The sequence below is a fragment of the Nicotiana tabacum genome, chromosome 7 (genome assembly GCF_000715075.1).
Source record: "Nicotiana tabacum cultivar K326 chromosome 7, ASM71507v2, whole genome shotgun sequence".
NCBI lineage: Eukaryota > Viridiplantae > Streptophyta > Magnoliopsida > Solanales > Solanaceae > Nicotiana > Nicotiana tabacum.
This window is the reverse complement of record NC_134086.1, coordinates 133719462-133732156: the sequence shown is the minus strand read 5'-3', so window position 1 is coordinate 133732156 and position 12695 is coordinate 133719462.

Here is a 12695-nt window from a genome sequence, read left to right as displayed (position 1 = left end):
AACTAGGGCAGAAAGTTTTCGTTGTTGTATTTGTGTTGTGAAGTCAGGAGCCCGCCTGGATAACAGAGGAATACATACAGTTCAAGTTTCAGAAGTTGGGAGTCCGCCTAGGGGAATAGCAACAGGGAATTTTATCGAGAAAGAACAAGACAACGAGGCAACAAGGAGACACAAGACAACAAGGCAGCAAGGAAGTACAAGAGCAAGTTTGAAGAAATTTAGATAGGATTTTTGTAATTCATAGAGCATAGTTAGTTTAGCTTCTTTTATCTTTGACGTAGTGTAATAAGGGAGGTCAGCAAGCAGTAACAACAGCAAGCACAGAACAATCACAGTTCCTGGTAGTCCCAGCTACCAGACATTCCCGAACTACACTAACCTGATTCCTATTTAGCCCAGGATATGTAGGCAACCTCCGAAGCAGGATGCGGTCAAACTTTTCAAAAATGCTTCACACGGAATTTTCAAACGGGCAAAAATCGCTCGTATTTGCTCACTTATCTTTGCCCGAAAACATTTCATGTTTTCAAGCAAAGAGGGGCAGCTGTGAGCACGTGATTTTTGCCCTAAATATGATTATTCCCAAAATCCCAAAACAAAATAATTTTTCTTTATTTTTTACAATTTTTGGTGCATTTCGGTATCATTTTCTGATAATTATTGCATTCTTTTGGTGCATGTTAATTTTTATAAAATACAGAAATATGCATTTTTGCATTTAGGTTTTAGTTTTATGTTTTTTTAGTATCAACTAAAGTTTAATTTGTTTAGAACAAAACATGAAAATCACAAAAAATTAGTTCATTTTTGCATTTTAATGATTTCTATTGGGAATTCATCATGAAATAGTTTTTGAACAATTTTAGGAGTTAATTAGTCTTTGTTTTGAAATAACTAGGATTTACATCTCCATAAAATTGGAAAAATTATAAAAATTGTAAAAGTAGGAAAAGAAAATAAAAAGAAAATAAGAGTAGAAATTTGGTCTTACTAGAAGACCCAAATTTGGGCCAAAATCAATCCTAACCCCAGCCCAAACCTATATCACCTTCCCCCGCCCAATCACACAGAAACCCAGCCCAAGTACCAGCAACCCGGTCCGCCCCCTCTTCTAAGCGAAACGATGTCGTTTCGTGGCCTCCAAATCAGGACCGCTGGATCTCATCAATCCAACGGTCCGGAACTAACGAGGTTCCTAATTTAAAATGGTCTGAAAGCCCACCCCAGACCCTCGTCTTCCTCACCCCACCTCTCCTCTCAAACCCTAATCCGTGCCGCCCCTAAATCCTTCGCCGGCGGTGAACGCAACCTACGCGGTTCACCCCCAGATTAACACCATAGATCCCACATGACTCCCTCTTTCCACTCCCGTTATTAGTTTTCCTCGAATGTTGCCGGAGCACGTCGAATCTTAGTTTGAAGTTTTCCGTCCAAGTGGCAAGTTCATCCAAACCAGCCCAAAATCACACCACATAATCCCCGTTCTTCCCTCAACCCTAATCCATGGTTATTTTCCTTCAAATCTCTGTGAAACGGCTCGAATATTAGATCTAAGAATTTCCGGCCAAAACCCTAAACCAAAATCTTTGTGATTTCGAACCGTAGTATCCTTAACCATGTGTTCTCTTGTAAGAACACATGGTTAGGGATGTTACGCGTCAAAAATCTGAAAGGATTCAGACGTCTGTAACTGGCCGGAGTTTCTCGTGCTTCTGTGAGTTTTTACTGTTTCTTTTTACTCGTATGTTTGAAGTTTTAGTTACAGTTTTTGTTTCATTAATTGTTCTGTTAATTTTATGATTTATTTGTATTAGTTTAGTTCTGTCAATTACTTTTGGTTCTGAGTTTGATATTTGTTTGAATGATTGTGAGTTTATGGGTTAAGAATTAGTTTAAATTCATTTAAAGTTGATCATGTTGGCTTAAGCTTTGCTTTGATCGATCCTGGTTTCTGGGTTCCCTTAGCTTGACTGAGTTGGTATAATTGAACGATTGGGTCGGTTAGTTTAATTAGTTAATTTCTGAGTGCTAATTAATCAATTTCAGTTAGTTTTAGATTAAATTAGGGGATTGGTTATAGCTGTTAAGGATGAGGGTAGGTTCAGTAATTTTGAGAAGCCTTAAGGGGTAGTCTGGGTATGGAAAAGGGTAGTTCTGATAGGAATAGTAATTTCAAAGCATATGAAAGGGCAGTATAGGTATTGTATGGGTAGAAGAATACCCTAGGGCCTTCTAGAATGGGATTTTAGTGCACATTTCAGCACAAAAGGGGTGCGTACTTGTTTAGCAAGTCAAGAATAGAGGGACTAAACTGAAAATAGGGAAGGAACTAATTAGAAAATCAGAATCTGATCTATTCTCTTTTGGTTGCCTATAAAAGGGCATGAAATGCCTTGGGAAAGGGGGTTCTTCTTCTTCCTTCAGCTCTAAGCTCAAAAATCCCCACAAAAGGCTCTCCTCCCTGCTTTCAATTCCAGTTATTTTGGATTTCAGTTGGGTTTTTGGGTTTAGCAGTGTTACAGAGGTGTTTAGGTTCAGCTGGGAGGGATAGGAGTGCATTTGAAGTGTGTGTTGAATTGATCTGTGGAGTCTGCCTGTATTTCTGGTTTTCAAAGCAGTTCCTGGCATGTTCTGTGGTGTATATTGTTGAGTTTGTTGCTGTTGCTGTTCAAAGTAGCTGACTCCTTTCCTTTTCTCTATTTACATTCCAATTTCCAGGTACATTTCTTTGAACCTCACTGATGTATGCTCGTTGAAGTTGAAATGAAATGTTCAAAGGGTCTATTATGCAACTGAAGGCAGTCTGTGTTTCAACTGATATAAATAATGTAGTTTTTTCTGTTATATGAACTGGCAGTCATATGTAATTAAGATTGTCCAGTAAGGTTGATTACATGTTGAAAGTTGCACCACGTTGAACTGTTGAAATGGGCATTTGAAATAGCATTGAGCATAGGTTTGGTCTAATTTGAAGGTTCATGTGAATTCAATAGTCATTAGTAGCAATTGGATCTATGTAAATGACATGTGAATTCAAGAGCAGGTCTGATGACTTTTAGCCTAGTTACTAATATTTTTTGTTGATCATGCTAGTATAACGGAATGTTTGCTTTTGATCAAAGGTTCTGAAATTGATTGATAGGCAAACCTGATTTGTTGTTGGTAAATTGGTACTGAAACCAGTTAAAAATCATGAAACAAAACTCATTCACAATTGATTTAGTTCATTAAAGGCAGCAAGTCTGGATACGAAATTGGTAGGATAAGTCGTTTGGGAATTTTTTTTGGAGTTCACGGCATCAGTTAAAATGAGGGTATGCATTGTCATTGTAGTGATTCGTTGATGTTATATCAAACGTGACAGTGGAATTGTACCCATATTCGTAGGGCCAATAGAACTGTACCAAAGTCATGAGGCAGGCCCATTTTTTATTTAAATTTGGTTTTAGTTTACTTCAACGTAATTCAATTCTAGATTAACCAGTCTTTTAGAGACACATAATAAGTAGGAAATCATAGTTACTTCGGGATTACTACTAGCCTCGCCCAAATAAAATCATTAATTACGAGGCCCTCAATGAGGTTACTAAAAATGATTAGAAGTTGGGATGGCCATTCAGCGAATTCCACGGTCTTCCCCAAAATAATATTACGTTAGAATCTTTAAGCGCGGTTTTAATTAAAGTACTTTCTTGAACTCGGGTGCGCATTGATGCGACCCAAATCCAAATCTCAACTGAGTCGAAATGTGTCAACGATCACTGGTACATTGATTATGACGTGGTTCAGGACACGTTTTCACGACGTTGCAATTACGTTTTTTTTTAAAAATAATTATAATAAAAGCGGTTCAAAATTAAATAAAAGGAACATAAGCGAGCATGTATTAAAATCATATAAAATCAAATACAACAGTTAAGCGACCGTGCTAGAACCACGGAGCCCGGGAATGCCTAACACCTTCTCTCGGGTTAACAGAATTCCTTACTCGGATTTCTGGTTCGCGGACTGTTAACAGAGTCATATTTTTCCTCAGTTCGGGATTCAACCGGTGAATTGGGACAACCTTAATCTCCCAAGTGGCGACTCTGAATTAATTAATAATTAAATCCCGTTTCGATTGTCCTTTAAACGGAAAAACTCCTTTACGCCCCTTTGCGGGGGTGTAGGTAGTGAAAAAGGAGGTGTGACAAAAGGTACAAAATGAAGAAAAGGAAAGACAAAAAGGAAACGAAAGAAAACCTAAAAAGTCAAAAAGAAAATGAGCAATGTAGAAGAAATAAAGGGATTCAATAAAAGCAAAGATGAAAGGCTTGGATAGATTAGAAAGGATAAAAAAGATTGAAATGAACAAGAAAGAGTGACAATGTGTCTCTCTAGCCCTAAAAGGAAGTAAATGAGTCAAAGAGTCAAGAAAATATGTGCCAAAATGAAGCAAATGAAGTGCTTAAGGAAAGATGAAACCTTCTTAGACCAATATATCCTACCCTAAACAAAAAGCCTTCATTACATTCCCGCAAAAACCCTATATGATCTTGAGTTGAGTGAGCTTACATTAGTGGTGACTCCCACAAGGGGCAAGCTTATGGTACTTAGAGCAGAACTTGAGACCTTCTTTTGAGAGAGATGAGTGTATTTTCCACAATCCTCATTCTGAATGCTACAATCTAAAAGTGAGGTTTGCTTATGGAGAGTTGAGGAGTATGAGTTTGGGTTCCACAATGACCAATGTAATAGAAAGAGTTTCCTTGATGAGTTGAGTCAACTCTTGATGTTTTTGTGTCACACTAAAGCCATGGTACTAAAAAGGTTATGTATTGTTAATAATGCATTTGTGTTGAGGGCAATTGTTAGTCCCAATTGATTCTTGATGAGGTTACTTTAGGACAACTGAAATTTTCCTTTCTTTTATCTTGAGGAGTTGGGAATTACTTTGTTTGCTTGAGGAAAAGCAAAAACTTAAGTTTGGGGGAGTTGATAACTAGGGATTCTAGCCTATTTTATGCTCCCTTTATTGCTTAGATTTTGGATTAAAAGTGCGTACAAGTATTCCCAAAAACTAACTTATTGTGCTTGTTTGCATTGCTTGGTCAAAAAGAGACAAGAAAGTATAAAGGAGCGAAATATGCACAAGTTCAAAGCTGAGTCAAAAAGGGCGTTGACAACGAAGAAACAGACGCGGACGTGGAGGGTCCACCGCTAAGGCGGTCTTGATTATGCTCTTAGTGGTGGCAAGGTTCAGAGAGTTGTATTTTGGGCTTAACAAGTTACCACTGCCCGAGGTGAAATTGCGTGGCAGCGGTGTCTCTGACGCAGCTGCGGTCAAGTTGTCGCCCTCAGCGGAATGAAGAATCAGAGACCATTAGTTGGGAGCTTAAATTGAAAGGCACGGTCTGCGATCATATCTCGCGGCCGCGGTTGAAAGAGCACTGAAGTGGTTGTTTTTCTGCTCCAAGTGGACTCAAGTTCAGAACCAACTCAGAAGAGAAGAACTGCGCTTTGCGCTTGCTTTTGCGCGGACGGGGTAGTCCAAGGGTTGAGGCGGCCCATTTTCCGCTGTCAGCGGAACCTCCGTAGGGGCAATTTTGTTCGAAAAATTTAGTTGTGTATAAATAGTTCATTTTTAGATTTTTAGGGCATATGTTGTTTGGTAGAGCACGTGAACAACTGTTTTTAGCCTTTTTGAGTAATTCTAGAACTTCTTTAGCAATTAATCTTAGATTTTAATCTTGTAATTACTTTTTATGGCTTTTATTTCATCTCTATCTTTGATTTCTTCTTTGATTATGAGTAGCTAAACCTATTAGTTAGGGTTGTGACCCAACCCTAGTATGGGTATTTAATGGGTCTTTAATTTTAGGGCTTAAATATTTATGGGTTAATGATATTAGCTTGATTTATGCTTTAATTGTTGAATTGGTGGTTGCAAACACTAATTTATGCTGTTATGACTTAGTTTCTTCTTGAGAAAGATAGACTAAGTCTAGGAAATTCAGGCTAACAAGGAATTGATGTGCATTTAAGAAATTGATAGCCCTAATTAAAGGGTTAAACCTAGAGATAGTAATATCCGACTTGAGCCAATTTTACTTGCATTGTTTAAACACCCAATTGGTCTTGAGAAAGTCAATTAGGAAAAAGTCACTCAAACTAATGAGAGGTATAGAGTGAGTAAATATGTGCAATGGTTATATCATGATCCCAATCACAATAAGTTTGCCCTAAGTGTTAGACTTCGTTAGATACTCACCAAGGTGTAAGTCACTTCCCTAGTGCCTTTATACCAATTGAGAAAACTTTACAAAAATATCATACTTAGCTTATTTTCATTCTTCATTAGTATTAAAAGTATAATAGTAACCAACAAAGCATGATTAGAAGTGTAATTAAGAATACACATAGCTAGATTAGATAGAAATCCAATTCCAAACCAATATTAGCTCTCTGTGGATTCGATCCCGACCTTTCGGGTAAAAGCTGCATCGACCACTCTTGCCATTCTATAGTGGTATAGGGTTGGAGCCGATCAAGGAATTCAAAAACTTTGGTGGCGGAAGTGGTTCTTTCTAGGAATGAAGATCTATTATACCTGGCCATATGATAGATAGAGCACAGAAAAGGTTGTTTTCTTGCAAAGGTTATGGATATGGAATTGATACCCTTCATTTTGATAAAAGGTACATGGCCTAGCCTGTTATGCCACAAGAGATCCACATAATTGTCACCAGGTCTATATGCACTGCACACGGAATCTATTTTGTCAGAAGAACTTTTATTGGAATTCAAAGGAACTTGTACATTTTTATTGTCACAAATATGAGAAGGAATAGATGCACTAGGTGCAAAATTACAAAGATGGTGCTGACAGTGTATATTATTGATACTATGACTACCTGAGGTGGATGCACTAGGTGCAGATTTGTGTGTGAGTGGTATGATAGAAGAACTGTTCTTTCCTGAATTTGAATAGTGAAGGTAGATGCTGTCTTTGATTTTACCAATCTCCAGAGGCCTCCTCAATGAAAGGCCCTGTAGAAGGATACATGAAAACTTAGTGAATATGGTGATGCAATCAAGTTGAACTATCAATGAGTGTGCAGAGATCAGATTGAACTTGAAACTAGGCACATATAAGACTCTTTTTAGGGTAAATTGAGGACTGAGAATGACATCTCCAACTATTGTCACTTTTACTTTATATCCATTTGGCAAAGAGACTAAGAAAGGATAAATAAGAGTTTTGATGTTACTCAAAGAGGCATTATTATAAGTTATATGGTTAGTGGATCATGAGTCAGGGATCCAGGAACCAACATTCTCTTTAAAGCTTTCATAAGACTGTTTATTGGGATCAACAGAAATGATACAAGCAGTCACACCTGCAAAGTTAACAGCACCACTAGTCATGTTGATGTTTCGTGAGTTGTCTCCATTATTTACACTCTTAAAGCTTTCCAATATGCTCAGCAGTTGCCCATATTGTTCTTTGGTTAGTTGCTACATGGTTCTACCTTGCTCCTGAGGATTTCCCCCTTCATCTGTCATAGTTGTTCCATTGTCAGTTGTGTCCAATACATTTGCTGCCATTTTTTGTCCCCTGTTGCCATTGTTGTACTTCATTTTTTTGTGGATAACAATAAATTTTTTAACACTTGTCCTTGGTATGCCCTGGTCTCTTGCAGAAATCACAGAATGTCCTAAGGTCTATTTCCCATATAACCTCTTCCATAGTTGTTGTTCCAAGAAGAAGTACTCATGTATTGATTATAATTGGTTCTAAAACTGTTATTTCCTGGGCCATTAGCATTTAATGATGCAAACTCAATTGCTAACTGTTGATTGTGTGGTCTAACTTCTCTTTGCTTTTCTTCTTGTATGAGAATAGAAAAGGCTTGTGCAATGCTTGGAAGAGGATTCATCATCAGTATACTCCCTCTTACGATAGTATACACCTCATTTAACCCCATCAAAAACCGTATCAACCTTCTGTCTTGCTCAACTTTGTGTATACTAGCCTTAGCACCATAGATACATTGGCAGCTGCACTGTGCATGTGTATTCAATGCGTTTAAATCTTCCTACGATTTCTTCATCTCAGTGTAATAGCCTGTTATATCCAAAGTTCCTTGACTTAGATCATTGATTTCTTTATGGGGTTGATAGATTTTTGCACCATTTGTTTGATCATACCTATCTTCTAATTCTTCTCATAACTCCTTTGCATCATTCACATATTATAAACTGTCTGCTAGGTCTTTTGAAAGAGAATTCAAAATCCATGAAGTCACCAATCCTCACATCGTTCCCACTGATCAAAGGTTGTATGTCCAATTACTGGTTTCTGACACTTCCCTGTTATGAAGCCAACCTTATTTTTCACTGAGAGGGCTCTAAGTACACCTCTTCCATGATCTATATCATGTGACAAGTACTAACATAGAACCTACACTCTCCAATGGATGCATGTACATGGGACTTGAAGTATCTAAAGTGTCTTTGTTTATAGTATCTCCAGCCATTACTTAAACTATAGATCTCGGTTGATCAAACCGTGAATCAAAGACATGAAATGAAAATTCAATAGAGAACACTTCGAGAACACTTAAAGTTGTTATGACTTGTTGCAATCAGACGAGATCACAGAGAAAATGCAATTTCGAACAAGATTTCACAAAGAAAAGAAAATGATCGATGATTTCAAGGAAGACCTAGAACTTCAATTATGAATTGAAGAGAAAACGATACAAGAGATCGCAAATTACCTCAATAGACAAAGCATGCTCTCTGATACCATGACAAAATTGAACATTATTGAAGAAATTATTTGAGCTAAAGCTCAACCGCCATGACTGTATTCCATGAAGTTCAGAGAGAGAAAGAAGAAGAAGAAAGTTCGAGAACTTTTGGAATGAGAGAAAACATTCTCATTTAATTAGAAGAAGGAAATGATAGTGCGCCTATATATATATATACATACATACAAACTACTAGAGTTGTGAATTCCATTCACTGACACTAACTAGCAATGTAACTAACTATTGCGGAAATAGCCACTTACAATTCTAGCACTAACAACCTAACTAACTAATTGTAGAAGTATCCACTCTTAGTTAAATAATTACATTCAAGTTCTAATCTTAACATTCAATATAGATTGAATTAGGCCGATAAACCTCCCAGTAAGAGCTAAACCAATACTAATCTGCCCGATATCTTGTTGGTTGGCTAGCAGATTAATACATCTAAAAGCTGATAACCAATAATCCAAACCGTTAAGAGTAAATAACTGCCAATCCGCCCAATAAGCAACCTTACTACTGTGTAGGTTATTCTATAGTTTTGTAACTCACTTAAGGATTGGTTTTAGCTGGGTACTGATAAGATATTTGAGTTCCGTATTCATATCTTGTAAATTATTGTTTCATTTTGTTTCGTATTTCTTTCCACTTTATTTCATATTGTATACAAGTTATATTGTAAATTCCCTACCGTAGTCTCTTCATTACCTTGAAGAGGTTAGGCTCGACACTTACCAGTACATGGGGTCAGTTATACTGATACTGCACTCTGCACTTTCTATGCAGATTTTGGAGTAGGCAGTGGCTGATTGAGAGATTAACTTCAGGTTACTCAGTTAGGAGACCTAAGGTAGTCTTGTAGGCGTCCGTAGGCCCTAGCGTCCCTTTCTTACATTTCTATTTTTTTTCTTTTCAAAACAGTTGTAATTTCCTTCAGACCAATGTTTGTCGAGAACTCTAGTATGTTCGTGAGTTGTGACACCGGATTCTGGATAGTAATCATGACAATATCGGTTATAGTACTTATATATAAAGAAGTTGTTTAATTACTTCCACAATTATGATCACTGGTTTTAAATTGATTACTCTTATTCACTGAGTCATAAAGGAAACTAGTTAATAGTATTCTAATGTTGGTTGGACTATCGAGTGCGATGTTAGGCGCCATCACGGTCCCGAGGGTGGGAATTTCGAGTCTTGACAAGTTCGTATCAGAGCACTAGGTTGCCTAGGTCTCACAATTCACGAACAAGCTTAGTAGAGTGTGAGGGATCAGTATGGAGACGTCTGTGCTTATCCCTAGAGGCTACAGAGTTTAGGAACAAATTCACATTTATTCTTCTTTATCATGCGATTTGATCTCTCAATGCTAATTGAACCCTTTACTCTTGTTGCTTCGCAAATGGCGAGGACACGTACCGCTTTATCAGCTGAGCAGCTGCCAAAGTACCTAGTGGCACATCCTAATAGGGATAGAGGCCGAGGCCGTGCTATAGGTCGAGACATGGGCAGGGCTCAGCCCAGAGCTCGAGAAATAGCAAAAGTGGTGGAGCCTCAAGTAGAGTTTGATGAGGAGGCTCCAACTCAGACCTTTCCAGCAGGGCCAGCTCAGGTTCTATAGGGGTTTATCGCTTCCCCGTACTTCAAGTTCAGGGCCTTATATAGTATATTGTGATGCATATCGTATTAGAATTGGTGCGGTATTAATGTAAGGTGGCAAGGTTATTGCATATGCTTCATGGTACCTAAAGATTCACGAGAAGAATTATCTGGTTCATGACTTAGAGTTGGTAGCCATTGTTTACGCGCTGAAGATTTAGAGGCATTATCTATATGGCGTGTCGTGTGAGATGTTCATGGATCATAAGAGTTTGCAGTATTTGTTCAAGTAGAAGGAGCTCGAATTTAGGCTGAGAAGGTGGTTGGAGCTATTAAAAGACTATGATATCACCATCTTGTATCACCTTGGGAAGGCCAATGTGGTGGTCGATGCTTTGAGTAGGAAGTCAACCAGTATGGGCAGCCTTGCGGCATTCTATTCTATGAGAGACCGCTTGCATTAGATGTTTAGGCCTTAGCCAATCGGTTCATGAGGTTGGATATTTTTTAGCCCAGTCGTGTTTTATCTTGCACAGTCGCTCAGCCTTCCTTGATTGAGCATATTAGGGAGCGGCAATATGATGACCCTTATTTGCTTGTCCTTAGGGACACAGTGGGGCACGGTGATGCGAAGCAGACTACAATTGGAGATGATGGAGTTTTGAGGATGCAGGATCGTGTTTGTGTGCCTAATGTGGATGGACTTCGTGAGTTGATTCTAGAGAAGGCCCACAGTTCCTGATATTCTATTCATCCGGGCGCCGCTAAGATGTATCAGGATTTGCGACAGCATTATTGGCGGAGGAGGATGAAGAAGGATATAGTTGCATATGTAGCTCAGTGTTTAAATTGTCAGCAAGTAAAGTACAGAGACCTGGTGGTTTGCTTTAGAAGATAGAGATTCCTGAGTGGAAGTGAGAGCGTATCACTATGGATTTCATTGTTGAACTCCCATGGACTCAGAGAAAGTTTGATGCAGTTTGGGTTATTGTGGAAGACTGATCAAGTCAGCATATTTCATTTCTGTGGTAGTTTCCTATTCTTCGGAGCGATTGGTAGAGATTTATATCCGTGAGATCGTTCATCTTCACGGTGTGCCCGTGTCTATCATTTCTGATCAAGGTACGTAGTTTACCTCACACTTCTGGAGGGTAGTACAACGTGAGTTGGGTACGTAGGTCAAGTTGAGCATAACATTTCATCCTCAGACAGACGGACAATCCGAGCGCACTATTCAGATCTTGGAGGATATGCTCCACACATGTGTTATTGACTTTGGAGGTTCTTGGGATCATTTCTTGCCATTAGTAGAGTTTGCCTACAACAACAACTATCCATCGAGAATCCAGATGGCTCCTAGTAAGACATTATATGGTAGACAGTGTCAATCGTCGGTTGGCTGGTTTGAGCAGAGAGGCTCGGTTATTGGGTACAGATTTAGTATAGGATGCCTTGGATAAGGTTAAGATCATTCAGGATAGACTTCATACAGCCCAGTCCAGGTAGAAGAGTTATGCCGGCCATAAGGTTCGTCATGTGCCATTGACGACCAGATAAAAAGTGTTGCTTCGGGTATCACCCATGAAGGGTGTGATGCAGTTTGGGAAGAAGGGAAAATTAAGCCCTAGGTTCATCGGGCCTTTTGAGATTCTTGATCGAGTGGGAGATGTGGCCTACAGACTTGCATTGCCCCCAGTCTTATCAGCGGTACATCTAGTGTTTCATATGTCCATGCTTCGGAAGTATCATGACGATCCATCCCACGTGTTAGATTTTAGCACTGTCTAGTTGGACAAGGATTTGACTTACGAGGAGGAGCTGATAGCTATGCTAGACTGATAGGTTCGTCAGTTGAAATCGAAGAGTTATTCTTCAGTTCGAGTGTAGTGGATAGGTCATCCTGTTCAGGCAGCTACCTGGGAGTCTGAGTCAGATATGCGGAGTAGATATCCCCACTTTTTCCCAGTTCAAGTACTTTTCTATGTCCGTTCGAGGCCGAACGATTGTTTTAGAGGTGGAGAATGTGATGGACCAAAAGGTCATCTTATGTTTTAGATCTCAATTCCATGTTCCAAGACCTTCAAAACCTTATTTTATTCCTCCTCGATTTGTGTGCGCAGTTCGGACGTGCTTCTGAAAAGCTTTTATGTTGCAAGTTAATAAAAATAATAATTTTTGCCTTTAAAAGTAGATTTAGTTGACTTCGGTCAATGTTTTGAGTAAATGGACCCGGACTCGTACTTTGACAATTCTGATGGGTCTGTATTGAAATATGGGACCTGGGCGTATGCCCAGAAT